This window comes from Pleurodeles waltl, chromosome 6 (assembly GCF_031143425.1).
Source record: "Pleurodeles waltl isolate 20211129_DDA chromosome 6, aPleWal1.hap1.20221129, whole genome shotgun sequence".
Classification (NCBI taxonomy): Eukaryota; Metazoa; Chordata; class Amphibia; order Caudata; family Salamandridae; genus Pleurodeles; species Pleurodeles waltl.
Genome location: NC_090445.1, coordinates 867,859,720 through 867,876,708, shown reverse-complemented (window position 1 = coordinate 867,876,708; position 16,989 = coordinate 867,859,720).

Here is a 16,989-nt window from a genome sequence, read left to right as displayed (position 1 = left end):
GAATATCAAAAGCACACTCTTTAGAAGTGTCCTTACAGCCGAAATGTCAGGCACTCTTTTGGGATTATGAGGTCTAGAAAAACCACCACAAGACACCTTATAACATGTCCTGCACCGGGGCAAAGAAATCATGGGCAGACCATCTCCCAAGAATCCTAACACAGGTTCCTTGTTTCCCCTCTCAATACCATAACAACAGTAGGCCTGTGTGCGAGGTTCCCTTTTTGGCTGGTAATAGAAAGTGCCTGAAACCTGAACCCCAAGTCCTCCACTCCCCCCTTTGCCCCTAGCCTTTCGTGGTACCCCCGCTCGAAAGAAAGGGCGCAATAAACAAGAAAGTACATAGCACTCCCGAAAAAACACATGCTGCATCATTCTGCGCCTCCTAGCACCCCTGTAATAATGCACCCCAACACCCCTTTTGACACTGCACCCCCAAATTTACTCCCCCCCTTCCCCTTTACTACCACCACACTGGAGCTTGGGGGGGTGGGTGGCATAAAAATTATGGGGTCCGTCACCAAAACCCCCCTCCTTTGTAATCACCCCGTTTGTGGGTGGGGCACTCTGCTTGTTTGCCAGCATGGGCTGCGCTGCCCTATGCTTCCTCTCCTGCACTGGCCTAGACTCCTCCTACACCCCTTCTTCTCCTGAATCACTGCCACACCACCCCCTCTTGCTCTCTCCCCCTGCTCCATCTACGTCCCCCTTTCTCCTCTAACTCCCACCACCTACATCTGCTATCCCCCTACTCCCCCTCTCTCACCCTTCCCTTCTTACTCTTCTCCTCAACCACCCAGCTATCCTCCTAGGCTCCGCCTACTCCCCCTCTATCTGCACCTCTCTTAGCCTGCTCTTCTTGCTCCGCCCTCCACCTCATGTGCTCCCTCTATTCCCGCCCTCTGACACAGACTGCACCTATCCTTGCTCTCTCTGCACATACACACTTACCAACCACTTTGCAATCCACCATTCACAAGTCCAGCCATGCTCTATACACAGACAGACAGACAGACAGATGTACTACTTAACCAGCCATCTCCGACTTACCTCTTCTTTGCCGCCATCAGTCACCTGGTGCGGAGCCCGGGATTCGAACCCTGGTTGTCTGGGTGGAAGTCAGGAACTTAACCACTGGACCACACTGGCTTCCATGTCTTTAGCTTGTCAAAACTTCCCTATATCATGGATATGAAGTGTCCTGTGCAGTGGAAGCCATAAGCAATGACATCACAACCTTTATGTTGCTGATAGGTTCTGTGGCACAGTCAAAACCCATCCAGGAGCTATGGCTCAGTGGCTAGGTCTAGTGCCTCTGGTGCAGTAGGCTATCCCTATATAGGGGTTCGAATCCAGCCAGCGCCTCCAAAGTACTTTTAGGTGGAAAAAAATAAGTCATTTGATTTTTTTAATTTCGAAAGGTTATTTTTACTTTAACAATTTCAGGAATAATGTAAGTATTTTTGTTTGCATTGTTAGCCCACATTTAGAAATCTTGCCCCCTCCACCCCACCTTCCCTCTCCCTCCTTTTGCTCAAGTAGCTACAATAGGAGCAAAGCCTTATCTTCATTAATCAATGTATTGTTTTTTTCCTCAAATTGGTGTTTTGGAGAAGAGAAATAAGGCCCAAAGAGGGGCAAAACTAAGCTGTATTGTGTGAGGTGGGTGCCATCCGTTTGCTTTGCTGTGCTGTGCTGTGCAGCCAGGCCAGGGCTTTGGGACTGGGATTTTAAACACCCCATTCATAGTCTGCAGCTTTTACCATAAGCCCACGAACGCCCAAGTTCTGTTTAGAGGATTACTGCAGGAAATTCTGACCCTGCTAAATGAGGGTGGGGTCCTTATATGTAGGCCTTTGAGTGGAAAACCCCTTAGCCTAAGACAGTTTGGCAACTTTGGAAATCTGCTGAAGCCCATGTTTTGAAGGCCGTATCACAACATCACAGAGGAAGCTCAGCAAAGTAATCATGGGAGAACATTATTTGCATAGGACAGCCCCTTTCTCAATCCTATTATTATGCTGCAATTGCCATGTAGCATTACTAGAGGGCAGCAGTTTGAAGATAAATCTACAGAGAGACTTTAAATCTGTTTGCTGAACTACTTCTTGTTCTTGTTGTTTTTTTATCAGCCTATAGAGTGGCGGACTGGAATGACAAGAGTGAATGAGCATTGAGGAATGGTTGGCCTGTATTTGTGGTGAAGGGGGTGCGGGGCTTTGGAAGGAAAACTGCAAGATAAAAGTGTCAAAGCATAGATGCTTGCAGAGAGATAGAGTGAGTGTGCCTTCTGTCTCTTTGAAGGGACATGTGAAAGAAGAACAACAGATCCACAGTCCTCAGGTGGGAGAAGCATGGAAGAGTATTCACCCCAAAATGAATATACTCACGCCATCTCAAAGCTTCTGAGTATGATATGATGCTTTGCAGGATGAAGGATTTGCCATGTTTGGTGCATAGATGTGCACAGTTGGGGATGCGCTTGCCAGAATATCAAAAGCACACTCTTAAGAAGTGTCCTTGCAGCCGAAATGTCAGGCACTCTTTTGGGATTATGAGGTCTAGAAAAACCACCACAAGACACCTTATAACATGTCCTGCACCGGGGCAAAGAAATCATGGGCAGACCATCTCCCAAGAATCCTAACACAGGTTCCTTGTTTCCCCTCTCAATACCATAACCACAGTAGGCCTGTGTGCGAGGTTCCCTTTTGGCTGGTAATAGAAAGTGCCTGAAACCTGAACCCCAAGTCCTCCACTCCCCCCTTTGCCCCTAGCCTTTCGTGGTACCCCTGCTCGAACGAAAGGGCTCAATAAACAAGAAAGTACATAGCACTCCCGAAAAAACACATGCTGCATCATTCTGCGCCTCCTAGCACCGCTGTAATAATGCACCCCAACACCCCTTTTGACACTGCACCCCCAAATTTACTCCCCCCCTTCCCCTTTACTACCACCACACTGGAGCTTGGGGGGGGGGGGCATAAAAATGATGGGGTCCGTCACCAAAACCCCCCTCCTTTGTAATCACCCCGTTTGTGGGTGGGGCACTCTGCTTGTTTGCCAGCATGGGCTGGGCTGCCCTATGCTTCCTCTCCTGCAGCTGGCCTAGACTCCTCCTACATCCCTTCTTCTCCTGAATCACTGCCACACCACCCCCTCTTGCTCTCTCCCCCTGCTCCATCTACGTCCCCCTTTCTCCTCTAACTCCCACCACCTACCTCTGCTATCCCCCTACTCCCACTCTCTCACCCTTCTCCTCAACCTCCCCTGCTATCCTCCTAGGCTCCGCCTACTCCCCCTCTATCTGCACCTCTCTTAGCCTGCTCTTCTTGCTCGGCCCTCCACCTCATGTGCTCCCTCTATTCCCGCCCTCTGACACAGCCTGCACCTATCCTTGCTCTCTCTGCACATACACACTTACCAACCACTTTGCAATCCACCATTCACAAGTCCAGCCATGCTCTACACACAGAGACAGACAGACAGACAGATGTACTACTTACCAATTTACCAGCCATCTCCGACTTACCTCTTCTTTGCCGCCATCAGTCACCTGGTGCGGAGCCCGGGATTCGAACCCTGGTTGTCTGGGTGGAAGTCAGGAACTTACCCACTGGACCACACTGGCTTCCATGTCTTTAGCTTGTCAAAACTTCCCTATATCATGGATATGAAGTGTCCTGTGCAGTGGAAGCCATAAGCAATGACATCACAACCTTTATGTTGCTGATAGGTTCTGTGGCACAGTCAAAACCCATCCAGGAGCTATGGCTCAGTGGCAAGGTCTAGTGCCTCTGGTGCAGTAGGCTATCCCTATATAGGGGTTCGAATCCAGCCAGCGCCTCCAAAGTACTTTTAGGTGGAAAAAAATAAGTCATTTGATTTTTTTTATTTCGAAAGGTTATTTTTACTTTAACAATTTCAGGAATAATGTAAGTATTTTTGTTTGCATTGTTAGCCCACATTTAGAAATCTTGCCCCCTCCACCCCACCTTCCCTCTCCCTCCTTTTGCTCAAGTAGCTACAATAGGAGCAAAGCCTTATCTTCATTAATCAATGTATTGTTTTTTTCCTCAAATTGGTGTTTTGGAGAAGAGAAATAAGGCCCAAAGAGGGGCAAAACTAAGCTGTATTGTGTGAGGTGGGTGCCATCCGTTTGCTTTGCTGTGCTGTGCTGTGCTGTGCTGTGCTGTGCTGTGCAGCCAGGCCAGGGCTTTGGGACTGGGATTTTAAACACCCCATTCATAGTCTGCAGCTTTTACCATAAGCCCACGAACGCCCAAATTCTGTATAGAGGATTACTGTAGGTAATTCTGGACCCTGCTAAATGAGGGTGGGGTCCTTATATGTAGGCCTTTGAGTGGAAAACCCCTTAGCCTAAGACAGATTGGCAACTTTGGAAATCTGCTGAAGCCCATGTTTTGAAGGCCGTATCACAACATCACAGAGGAAGCTCAGCAAAGTAATCATGGGAGAACATTATTTGCATAGGACAGCCCCTTTCTCAATCCTATTATTATGCTGCAGATGCCATGTAGCATTACTAGAGGGCAGCAGTTTGAAGATAAATCTACAGAGAGACTTTAAATCTGTTTGCTGAACTACTTCTTGTTCTTGTTGTTTTTTTATCAGCCTATAGAGTGGCGGACTGGAATGACAAGAGTGAATGAGCATTGAGGAATGGTTGGCCTGTATTTGTGGTGAAGGGGGTGCGGGCTTTGGAAGGAAAACTGCAAGATAAAAGTGTCAAAGCATAGATGCTTGCAGAGAGATAGAGTGAGTGTGCCTTCTGTCTCGACAGTCCCTCAGGTGGGAGAAGCATGGAAGAGTATTCACCCCAAATACAGGCCAACCATTCCTCAATGCTCATTCACTCTTGTCATTCCAGTCCGCCACTCTATAGGCTGATAAAAAAACAACAAGAACAAGAAGTAGTTCAGCAAACAGATTTAAAGTCTCTCTGTAGATTTATCTTCAAACTGCTGCCCTCTAGTAATGCTACATGGCAACTGCAGCATAATAATAGGATTGAGAAAGGGGCTGTCCTATGCAAATAATGTTCTCCCATGATTACTTTGCTGAGCTTCCTCTGTGATGTTGTGATACGGCCTTCAAAACATGGGCTTCAGCAGATTTCCAAAGTTGCCAAACTGTCTTAGGCTAAGGGGTTTTCCACTCAAAGGCCTACATATAAGGACCCCACCCTCATTTAGCAGGGTCCAGAATTACCTGCAGTAATGCTCTATACAGAACTTGGGCGTTCGTGGGCTTATGGTAAAAGCTGCAGACTATGAATGGGGTGTTTAAAATCCCAGTCCCAAAGCCCTGGCCTGGCTGCACAGCACAGCACAGCACAGCAAAGCAAACGGATGGCACCCACCTCACACAATACAGCTTAGTTTTGCCCCTCTTTGGGCCTTATTTCTCTTCTCCAAAACACCAATTTGAGGAAAAAACCAATACATTGATTAATGAAGATAAGGCTTTGCTCCTATTGTAGCTACTTGAGCAAAAGGAGGGAGAGGGAAGGTGGGGTGGAGGGGGCAAGATTTCTAAATGTGGGCTAACAATGCAAACAAAAATACTTACATTATTCCTGAAATTGTTAAAGTAAAAATAACCTTTCGAAATAAAAAAAATCAAATGACTTATTTTTTTCCACCTAAAAGTACTTTGGAGGCGCTGGCTGGATTCGAACCCCTATATAGGAATAGCCTACTGCACCAGAGGCACTAGACCTTGCCACTGAGCCATAGCTCCTGGATGGGTTTTGACTGTGCCACAGAACCTATCAGCAACATAAAGGTTGTGATGTCATTGCTTATGGCTTCCACTGCACAGGACACTTCATATCCATGATATAGGGAAGTTTTGACAAGCTAAAGACATGGAAGCCAGTGTGGTCCAGTGGGTAAGATCCTGACTTCCACCCAGACAACCAGGGTTCGAATCCCGGGCTCGGCACCAGGTGACTGATGGCGGCAAAGAAGAGGTAAGTCGGAGATGGCTGGTAAATTGGTAGGTAGTACATCTGTCTGTCTGTCTGTGTAGAGAGCATGGCTGGACTTGTGAATAGTGGATTGCAAAGTGGTTGGTAAGTGTGTATGTGCAGAGAGAGCAAGGATAGGTGCACTCTGTGTCAGAGGGCGGGAATAGAGGGAGCACATGAGGTGGAGGGCGGAGCAAGAAGAGCAGGCTAAGAGAGGTGCAGATAGAGGGGGAGTAGGCGGAGCCTAGGAGGATAGCAGGGGTGGTTGAGGAGAAGGGGGGGAGTAGGGGGATAACAGAGGTAGGTGGTGGAAGTTAGAGGAGAAAGGGGGACGTAGATGGAGCAGGGGGAGAGAGCAAGAGGGGGTGGTGTGGCAGTGATTCAGGAGAAGAAGGGGTGTAGGAGGAGTCTAGGCCAGTGCAGGAGAGGAAGCATAGGGCAGCGCAGCCCATGCTGGCAAACAAGCAGTGTGCCCCACCCACAAACGGGGTGATTACAAAGAGGGGGGTTTTGGTGACGGACCCCATCATTTTTATGCCACCCCCCCCCAAGCTCCAGTGTGGTGGGAGTAAAGGGGAAGGGGAAGGGGGGGAGTAAATTTGGGGGTGCAGTGTCAAAAGGGGTGTTGGGGTGCATTATTACAGGGGTGCTAGGAGGCGCAGAATGATGCAGCATGTGTTTTTTCGGGAGTGCTATGTACTTTCTTGTTTATTGCGCCCTTTCTTTCGAGCGGGGGTACCACGAAAGGCTAGGGGCAAAGGGGGGAGTGGAGGACTTGGGGTTCAGGTTTCAGGCACTTTCTATTACCAGCCAAAAGGGAACCTCGCACACAGGCCTACTGTGGTTATGGTATTGAGAGGGGAAACAAGGAACCTGTGTTAGGATTCTTGGGAGATGGTCTGCCCATGATTTCTTTGCCCCGGTGCAGGACATGTTATAAGGTGTCTTGTGGTGGTTTTTCTAGACCTCATAATCCCAAAAGAGTGCCTGACATTTCGGCTGTAAGGACACTTCTAAAGAGTGTGCTTTTGATATTCTGGCAAGCGCATCCCCAACTGTGCACATCTATGCACCAAACATGGCAAATCCTTCATCCTGCAAAGCATCATATCATACTCAGAAGCTTTGAGATGGCGTGAGTATATTCATTTTGGGGTGAATACTCTTCCATGCTTCTCCCACCTGAGGACTGTGGATCTGTTGTTCTTCTTTCACATGTCCCTTCAAAGAGACAGAAGGCACACTCACTCTATCTCTCTGCAAGCATCTATGCTTTGACACTTTTATCTTGCAGTTTTCCTTCCAAAGCCCGCACCCCCTTCACCACAAATACAGGCCAACCATTCCTCAATGCTCATTCACTCTTGTCATTTCAGTCCGCCACTCTATAGGCTGATAAAAAAACAAGAACAAGAAGTAGTTCAGCAAACAGATTTAAAGTCTCTCTGTAGATTTATCTTCAAACTGCTGCCCTCTAGTAATGCTACATGGCAACTGCAGCATAATAATAGGATTGAGAAAGGGGCTGTCCTATGCAAATAATGTTCTCCCATGATTACTTTGCTGAGCTTCCTCTGTGATGTTGTGATACGGCCTTCAAAACATGGGCTTCAGCAGATTTCCAAAGTTGGCAAACTGTCTTAGGCTAAGGGGTTTTCCACTCAAAGGCCTACATATAAGGACCCCACCCTCATTTAGCAGGGTCCAGAATTACCTGCAGTAATCCTCTATACAGAACTTGGGCGTTCGTGGGCTTGTGGTAAAAGCTGCAGACTATGAATGGGGTGTTTAAAATCCCAGTCCCAAAGCCCTGGCCTGGCTGCACACCAAAGCACAGCACAGCACAGCAAAGCAAACAGATGGCACCCACCTCACACAATACAGCTTAGTTTTGCCCCTCTTTGGGCCTTATTTCTCTTCTCCAAAACACCAATTTGAGGAAAAAACCAATACATTGATTAATGAAGATAAGGCTTTGCTCCTATTGTAGCTACTTGAGCAAAAGGAGGGAGAGGGAAGGTGGGGTGGAGGGGGCAAGATTTCTAAATGTGGGCTAACAATGCAAACAAAAATACTTACATTATTCCTGAAATTGTTAAAGTAAAAATAACCTTTCGAAATAAAAAAAATCAAATGACTTATTTTTTTCCACCTAAAAGTACTTTGGAGGCGCTGGCTGGATTCGAACCCCTATATAGGGATAACCTACTGCACCAGAGGCACTAGACCTTGCCACTGAGCCATAGCTCCTGGATGGGTTTTGACTGTGCCACAGAACCTCTCAGCAACATAAAGGTTGTGATGTCATTGCTTATGGCTTCCACTGCACAGGACACTTCATATCCATGATATAGGGAAGTTTTGACAAGCTAAAGACATGGAAGCCAGTGTGGTCCAGTGGGTAAGTTCCTGACTTCCACCCAGACAACCAGGGTTCGAATCCCGGGCTCCGCACCAGGTGACTGATGGCGGCAAAGTAGAGGTAAGTCGGAGATGGCAGGTAAATTGGTAAGTAGTACATCTGTCTGTGTATAGAGCATGGCTGGACTTGTGAATGGTGGATTGCAAAGTGGTTGGTAAGTGTGAATGTGCAGAGAGAGCAAGGATAGGTGCAGTCTGTGTCAGAGGGCGGGAATAGAGGGAGCACATGAGGTGGAGGGCGGAGCAAGAAGAGCAGGCTAAGAGAGGTGCAGATAGAGGGGGAGTAGGCGGAGCCTAGGAGGATAGCAGGGGTGGTTGAGGAGAAGAGTAAGAAGGGAAGGGTGAGAGAGGGGGAGTAGGGGGATAGCAGAGGTAGGTGGTGGAAGTTAGAGGAGAAAGGGGGACGTAGATGGAGCAGGGGGAGAGAGCAAGAGGGGGTGGTGTGGCAGTGATTCAGGAGAAGAAGGGGTGTAGGAGGAGTCTAGGCCAGTGCAGGAGAGGAAGCATAGGGCAGCGCAGCCCATGCTGGCAAACAAGCAGAGTGCCCCACCCACAAACGGGGTGATTACAAAGGAGGGGGGTTTTGGTGACGGACCCCATCATTTTTATGCCACCCCCCCCCAAGCTCCAGTGTGGTGGTAGTAAAGGGGAAGGGGGGGAGTAAATTTGGGGGTGCAGTGTCAAAAGGGGTGTTGGGGTGCATTATTACAGGGGTGCTAGGAGGCGCAGAATGATGCAGCATGTGTTTTTTCGGGAGTGCTATGTACTTTCTTGTTTATTGCGCCCTTTCTTTCGAGCGGGGGTACCACGAAAGGCTAGGGGCAAAGGGGGGAGTGGAGGACTTGGGGTTCAGGTTTCAGGCACTTTCTATTACCAGCCAAAAGGGAACCTCGCACACAGGCCTACTGTGGTTATGGTATTGAGAGGGGAAACAAGGAACCTGTGTTAGGATTCTTGGGAGATGGTCTGCCCATGATTTCTTTGCCCCGGTGCAGGACATGTTATAAGGTGTCTTGTGGTGGTTTTTCTAGACCTCATAATCCCAAAAGAGTGCCTGACATTTCGGCTGTAAGGACACTTCTAAAGAGTGTGCTTTTGATATTCTGGCAAGCGCATCCCCAACTGTGCACATCTATGCACCAAACATGGCAAATCCTTCATCCTGCAAAGCATCATATCATACTCAGAAGCTTTGAGATGGCGTGAGTATATTCATTTTGGGGTGAATACTCTTCCATGCTTCTCCCACCTGAGGACTGTGGATCTGTTGTTCTTCTTTCACATGTCCCTTCAAAGAGACAGAAGGCACACTCACTCTATCTCTCTGCAAGCATCTATGCTTTGACACTTTTATCTTGCAGTTTTCCTTCCAAAGCCCGCACCCCCTTCACCACAAATACAGGCCAACCATTCCTCAATGCTCATTCACTCTTGTCATTCCAGTCCGCCACTCTATAGGCTGATAAAAAAACAACAAGAACAAGAAGTAGTTCAGCAAACAGATTTAAAGTCTCTCTGTAGATTTATCTTCAAACTGCTGCCCTCTAGTAATGCTACATGGCAACTGCAGCATTATAATAGGATTGAGAAAGGGGCTGTCCAATGCAAATAATGTTCTCCCATGATTACTTTGCTGAGCTTCCTCTGTGATGTTGTGATACGGCCTTCAAAACATGGGCTTCAGCAGATTTCCAAAGTTGCCAAACTGTCTTAGGCTAAGGGGTTTTCCACTCAAAGGCCTACATATAAGGACCCCACCCTCATTTAGCAGGGTCCAGAATTACCTGCAGTAATCCTCTATACAGAACTTGGGCATTCGTGGGCTTATGGTAAAAGCTGCAGACTATGAATGGGGTGTTTAAAATCCCAGTCCCAAAGCCCTGGCCTGGCTGCACAGCACAGCACAGCACAGCAAAGCAAACGGATGGCACCCACCTCACACAATACAGCTTAGTTTTGCCCCTCTTTGGGCCTTATTTCTCTTCTCCAAAACACCAATTTGAGGAAAAAACCAATACATTGATTAATGAAGATAAGGCTTTGCTCCTATTGTAGCTACTTGAGCAAAAGGAGGGAGAGGGAAGGTGGGGTGGAGGGGGCAAGATTTCTAAATGTGGGCTAACAATGCAAAAAAAATACTTACATTATTCATGAAATTGTTAAAGTAAAAATAACCTTTCGAAATAAAAAAAATCAAATGCGCTGGCTGGATTCGAACCCCTATATAGGGATAGCCTACTGCACCAGAGGCACTAGACCTTGCCACTGAGCCATAGCTCCTGGATGGGTTTTGACTGTGCCACAGAACCTATCAGCAACATAAAGGTTGTGATGTCATTGCTTATGGCTTCCACTGCACAGGACACTTCATATCCATGATATAGGGAAGTTTTGACAAGCTAAAGACATGGAAGCCAGTGTGGTCCAGTGGGTAAGTTCCTGACTTCCACCCAGACAACCAGGGTTCGAATCCCGGGCTCCGCACCAGGTGACTGATGGCGGCAAAGAAGAGGTAAGTCGGAGATGGCTGGTAAATTGGTAAGTAGTACATCTGTCTGTCTGTGTATAGAGCATGGCTGGACTTGTGAATGGTGGATTGCAAAGTGGTTGGTAAGTGTGTATGTGCAGAGAGAGCAAGGATAGGTGCAGTCTGTGTCAGAGGGCGGGAATAGAGGGAGCACATGAGGGCGGAGCAAGAAGAGCAGGCTAAGAGAGGTGCAGATAGAGGGGGAGTAGGCGGAGCCTAGGAGGATAGAAGGGGTGGTTGAGGAGAAGAGTAAGAGGGGGAGTACGGGGATAGCAGAGGTAGGTGGTGGGAGTTAGAGGAGAAAGGGGGACGTAGATGGGGGAGAGAGCAAGAGGGGGTGGTGTGGCAGTGATTCAGGAGAAGAAGGGGTGTAGGAGGAGTCTAGGCCAGTGCGCAGGAGAGGAAGCATAGGGCAGCGCAGCCCATGCTGGCAAACAAGCAGAGTGCCCCACCCACAAACGGGGTGATTACAAAGGAGGGGGGTTTTGGTGACGGACCCCATCATTTTTATGCCACCCCCCCCCCAAGCTCCAGTGTGGTGGTAGTAAAGGGGAAGGGGGGGGAGTAAATTTGGGGGTGCAGTGTCAAAAGGGGTGTTGGGGTGCATTATTACAGGGGTGCTAGGAGGCGCAGAATGATGCAGCATGTGTTTTTTCGGGAGTGCTATGTACTTTCTTGTTTATTGCGCCCTTTCTTTCGAGCGGGGGTACCACGAAAGGCTAGGGGCAAAGGGGGGAGTGGAGGACTTGGGGTTCAGGTTTCAGGCACTTTCTATTACCAGCCAAAAGGGAACCTCGCACACAGGCCTAATGTGGTTATGGTATTGAGAGGGGAAACAAGGAACCTGTGTTAGGATTCTTGGGAGATGGTCTGCCCATGATTTCTTTGCCCAGGTGCAGGACATGTTCTAAGGTGTCTTGTGGTGGTTTTTCTAGACCTCATAATCCCAAAAGAGTGCCTGACATTTCGGCTGTAAGGACACTTCTAAAGGGTGTGCTTTTGATATTCTGGCAAGCGCCTCCCCAACTGTGCACATCTATGCACCAAACATGGCAAATCCTTCATCCTGCAAAGCATCATATCATACTCAGAAGCTTTGAGATGGCGTGAGTATATTCATTTTGAGGTGAATACTCTTCCATGCTTCTCCCACCTGAGGACTGTGGATCTGTTGTTCTTCTTTCACATGTCCTTTCAAAGAGACAGAAGGCACACTCACTCTATCTCTCTTCAAGCATCTATGCTTTGACACTTTTATCTTGCAGTTTTCCTTCCAAAGCCCGCACCCCCTTCACCACAAATACAGGCCAACCATTCCTCAATGCTCATTCACTCTTGTCATTCCAGTCCGCCACTCTATAGGCTGATAAAAAAACAACAAGAACAAGAAGTAGTCAGGCAAACAGATTTAAAGTCTCTCTGTAGATTTATCTTCAAACTGCTGCCCTCTAGTAATGCTACATGGCAACTGCAGCATAATAATAGGATTGAGAAAGGGGCTGTCCTATGCAAATAATGTTCTCCCATGATTACTTTGCTGAGCTTCCTCTGTGATGTTGTGATACGGCCTTCAAAACATGGGCTTCAGCAGATTTCCAAAGTTGCCAAACTGTCTTAGGCTAAGGGGTTTTCCACTCAAAGGCCTACATATAAGGACCCCACCCTCATTTAGCAGGGTCCAGAATTACCTGCAGTAATCCTCTATACAGAACTTGGGCGTTCGTGGGCTTATGGTTAAAGCTGCAGACTATGAATGGGGTGTTTAAAATCCCAGTCCCAAAGCCCTGGCCTGGCTGCACAGCACAGCACAGCACAGCACAGCAAAGCAAAGCAAACGGATGGCACCCACCTCACACAGTACAGCTTAGTTTTGCCCCTCTTTGGGCCTTATTTCTCTTCTCCAAAACACCAATTTGAGGAAAAAACCAATACATTGATTAATGAAGATAAGGCTTTGCTCCTATTGTAGCTACTTGAGCAAAAGGAGGGAGAGGGAAGGTGGGGTGGAGGGGGCAAGATTTCTAAATGTGGGCTAACAATGCAAACAAAAATACTTACATTATTCCTGAAATTGTTAAAGTAAAAATAACCTTTCGAAATAAAAAAAATCAAATGTCTTATTTTTTTCCACCTAAAAGTACTTTGGAGGCGCTGGCTGGATTCGAACCCTATATAGGGATAGCCTACTGCACCAGAGGCACTAGACCTTGCCACTGAGCCATAGCTCCTGGATGGGTTTTGACTGTGCCACAGAACCTATCAGCAACATAAAGGTTGTGATGTCATTGCTTATGGCTTCCACTGCACAGGACACTTCATATCCATGATATAGGGAAGTTTTAACAAGCTAAAGACATGGAAGCCAGTGTGGTCCAGTGGGGAAGTTCCTGACTTCCACCCAGACAACCAGGGTTCGAATCCCGGGCTCGGCACCAGGTGACTGATGGCGGCAAAGAAGAGGTGAGTCGGAGATGGCTGGTAAATTGGTAAGTAGTACATCTGTCTGTCTGTCTGTGTATAGAGCATGGCTGGACTTGTGAATGGTGGATTGCAAAGTGGTTGGTAAGTGTGTATGTGCAGAGAGAGCAAGGATAGGTGCAGGCTGTGTCAGAGGGCGGGAATAGAGGGAGCACATGAGGTGGAGGGCGGAGCAAGAAGAGCAGGCTAAGAGAGGTGCAGATAGAGGGGGAGTAGGCGGAGCCTAGGAGGATAGCAGGGGTGGTTGAGGAGAAGAGTAAGAAGGGGAGGGGGAGTAGGGGGATAGCAGAGGTAGGTGGTGGGAGTTAGAGGAGAAAGGGGGACGTAGATGGAGCAGGGGGAGAGAGCAAGAGGGGGTGGTGTGGCAGTGATTCAGGAGAAGAAGGGGTGTAGGAGGAGTCTAGGCCAGTGCGCAGGAGAGGAAGCATAGGGCAGCGCAGCCCATGCTGGCAAACAAGCAGAGTGCCCCACCCACAAACGGGGTGATTACAAAGGAGGGGGGTTTTGGTGACGGACCCCATCATTTTTATGCCACCCCCCCCCAAGCTCCAGTGTGGTGGTAGTAAAGGGGAAGGGGGGGAGTAAATTTGGGGGTGCAGTGTCAAAAGGGGTGTTGGGGTGCATTATTACAGGGGTGCTAGGAGGCGCAGAATGATGCAGCATGTGTTTTTTCGGGAGTGCTATGTACTTTCTTGTTTATTGCGCCCTTTCTTTCGAGCGGGGGTACCACGAAAGGCTAGGGGCAAAGGGGGGAGTGGAGGACTTGGGGTTCAGGTTTCAGGCACTTTCTATTACCAGCCAAAAGGGAACCTCGTACACAGGCCTACTGTGGTTATGGTATTGAGAGGGGAAACAAGGAACCTGTGTTAGGATTCTTGGGAGATGGTCTGCCCATGATTTCTTTGCCCCGGTGCAGGACATGTTATAAGGTGTCTTGTGGTGGTTTTTCTAGACCTCATAATCCCAAAAGAGTGCCTGACATTTCGGCTGTAAGGACACTTCTAAATGGTGTGCTTTTGATATTCTGGCAAGCGCCTCCCCAACTGTGCACATCTATGCACCAAACATGGCAAATCCTTCATCCTGCAAAGCATCATATCATACTCAGAAGCTTTGAGATGGCGTGAGTATATTCATTTTGGGGTGAATACTCTTCCATGCTTCTCCCACCTGAGGACTGTGGATCTGTTGTTCTTCTTTCACATGTCCTTTCAAAGAGACAGAAGGCACACTCACTCTATCTCTCTTCAAGCATCTATGCTTTGACACTTTTATCTTGCAGTTTTCCTTCCAAAGCCCGCACCCCCTTCACCACAAATACAGGCCAACCATTCCTCAATGCTCATTCACTCTTGTCATTCCAGTCCGCCACTCTATAGGCTGATAAAAAAACAACAAGAACAAGAAGTAGTTCAGCAAACAGATTTAAAGTCTCTCTGTAGATTTATCTTCAAACTGCTGCCCTCTAGTAATGCTACATGGCAACTGCAGCATAATAATAGGATTGAGAAAGGGGCTGTCCTATGCAAATAATGTTCTCCCATGATTACTTTGCTGAGCTTCCTCTGTGATGTTGTGATACGGCCTTCAAAACATGGGCTTAAGCAGATTTCCAAAGTTGCCAAACTGTCTTAGGCTAAGGGGTTTTCCACTCAAAGGCCTACATATAAGGACCCCACCCTCATTTAGCAGGGTCCAGAATTACCTGCAGTAATCCTCTATACAGATCTTGGGTGTTCGTGGGCTTATGGTAAAAGCTGCAGACTATGAATGGGGTGTTTAAAATCCCAGTCCCAAAGCCCTGGCCTGGCTGCACAGCACAGCACAGCACAGCACAGCACAGCACAGCAAAGCAAACGGATGGCAACCACCTCACACAATACAGCTTAGTTTTGCCCCTCTTTGGGCCTTATTTCTCTTCTCCAAAACACCAATTTGAGGAAAAAACCAATACATTGATTAATGAAGATAAGGCTTTGCTCCTATTGTAGCTACTTGAGCAAAAGGAGGGAGAGGGAAGGTGGGGTGGAGGGGGCAAGATTTATAAATGTGGGCTAACAATGCAAACAAAAATACTTACATTATTCATGAAATTGTTAAAGTAAAAATAACCTTTCGAAATAAAAAAAATCAAATGACTTATTTTTTTCCACCTAAAAGTACTTTGGAGGCGCTGGCTGGATTCGAACCCCTATATAGGGATAGCTTACTGCACCAGAGGCACTAGACCTTGCCACTGAGCCATAGCTCCTGGATGGGTTTTGACTGTGCCACAGAACCTATCAGCAACATAAAGGTTGTGATGTCATTGCTTATGGCTTCCACTGCACAGGACACTTCATATCCATGATATAGGGAAGTTTTGACAAGCTAAAGACATGGAAGCCAGTGTGGTCCAGTGGGTAAGTTCCTGACTTCCACCCAGACAACCAGGGTTCGAATCCCGGGCTCGGCACCAGGTGACTGATGGCGGCAAAGAAGAGGTAAGTCGGAGATGGCTGGTAAATTGGTAAGTAGTACATCTGTCTGTCTGTGTATAGAGCATGGCTGGACTTGTGAATGGAGAATTGCAAAGTGGTTGGTAAGTGTGTATGTGCAGAGAGAGCAAGGATAGGTGCAGGCTGTGTCAGAGGGCGGGAATAGAGGGAGCACATGAGGTGGAGGGCGGACCAAGAAGAGCAGGCTAAGAGAGGTGCAGATAGAGGGGGAGTAGGCGGAGCCTAGGAGGATAGCAGGGGTGGTTGAGGAGAGGGGGAGTAGGGAGATAGCAGAGGTAGGTGGTGGGAGTTAGAGGAGAAAGGGGGACGTAGATGGAGCAGGGGGAGAGAGCAAGAGGGGGTGGTGTGGCAGTGATTCAGGAGAAGAAGGGGTGTAGGAGGAGTCTAGGCCAGTGTGCAAGAGGGGGTGCAGGAGAGGAAGCATAGGGCAGCGCAGCCCATGCTGGCAAACAAGCAGAGTGCCCCACCCACAAACGGGGTGATTACAAAGGAGGGGGGTTTTGGTGACGGACAACATCATTTTTATGAAACCCCCCCCCCCCAGCTCCAGTATGGTGGTAGTAAAGGGGAAGGGGGGGAGTAAATTTGGGGGTGCTGTGTCAAAAGGGGTGTTGGGGTGCATTATTACAGGGGTGCTAGGAGGCGCAGAATGATGCAGCATGTGTTTTTTCGGGAGTGCTATGTACTTTCTTGTTTATTGCGCCCTTTCTTTCGAGCTGGGGTACCACGAAAGGCTAGGGGCAAAGGGGGGAGTGGAGGACTTGGGGTTCAGGTTTCAGGCACTTTCTATTACCAGCCAAAAGGGAACTCGCACACAGGCCTACTGTGGTTATGGTATTGAGAGGGGAAACAAGGAACCTGTGTTAGGATTCTTGGGAGATGGTCTGCCCATGATTTCTTTGCCCCGGTGCAGGTCATGTTATAAGGTGTCTTGTGGTGGTTTTTCTAGACCTCATAATCCCAAAAGAGTGCCTGACATTTCGGCTGTAAGGACACTTCTAAAGAGTGTGCTTTTGATATTCTGGCAAGCGCCTCCCAAATTCTGCACATCTATGCACCAAACATGGCAAATC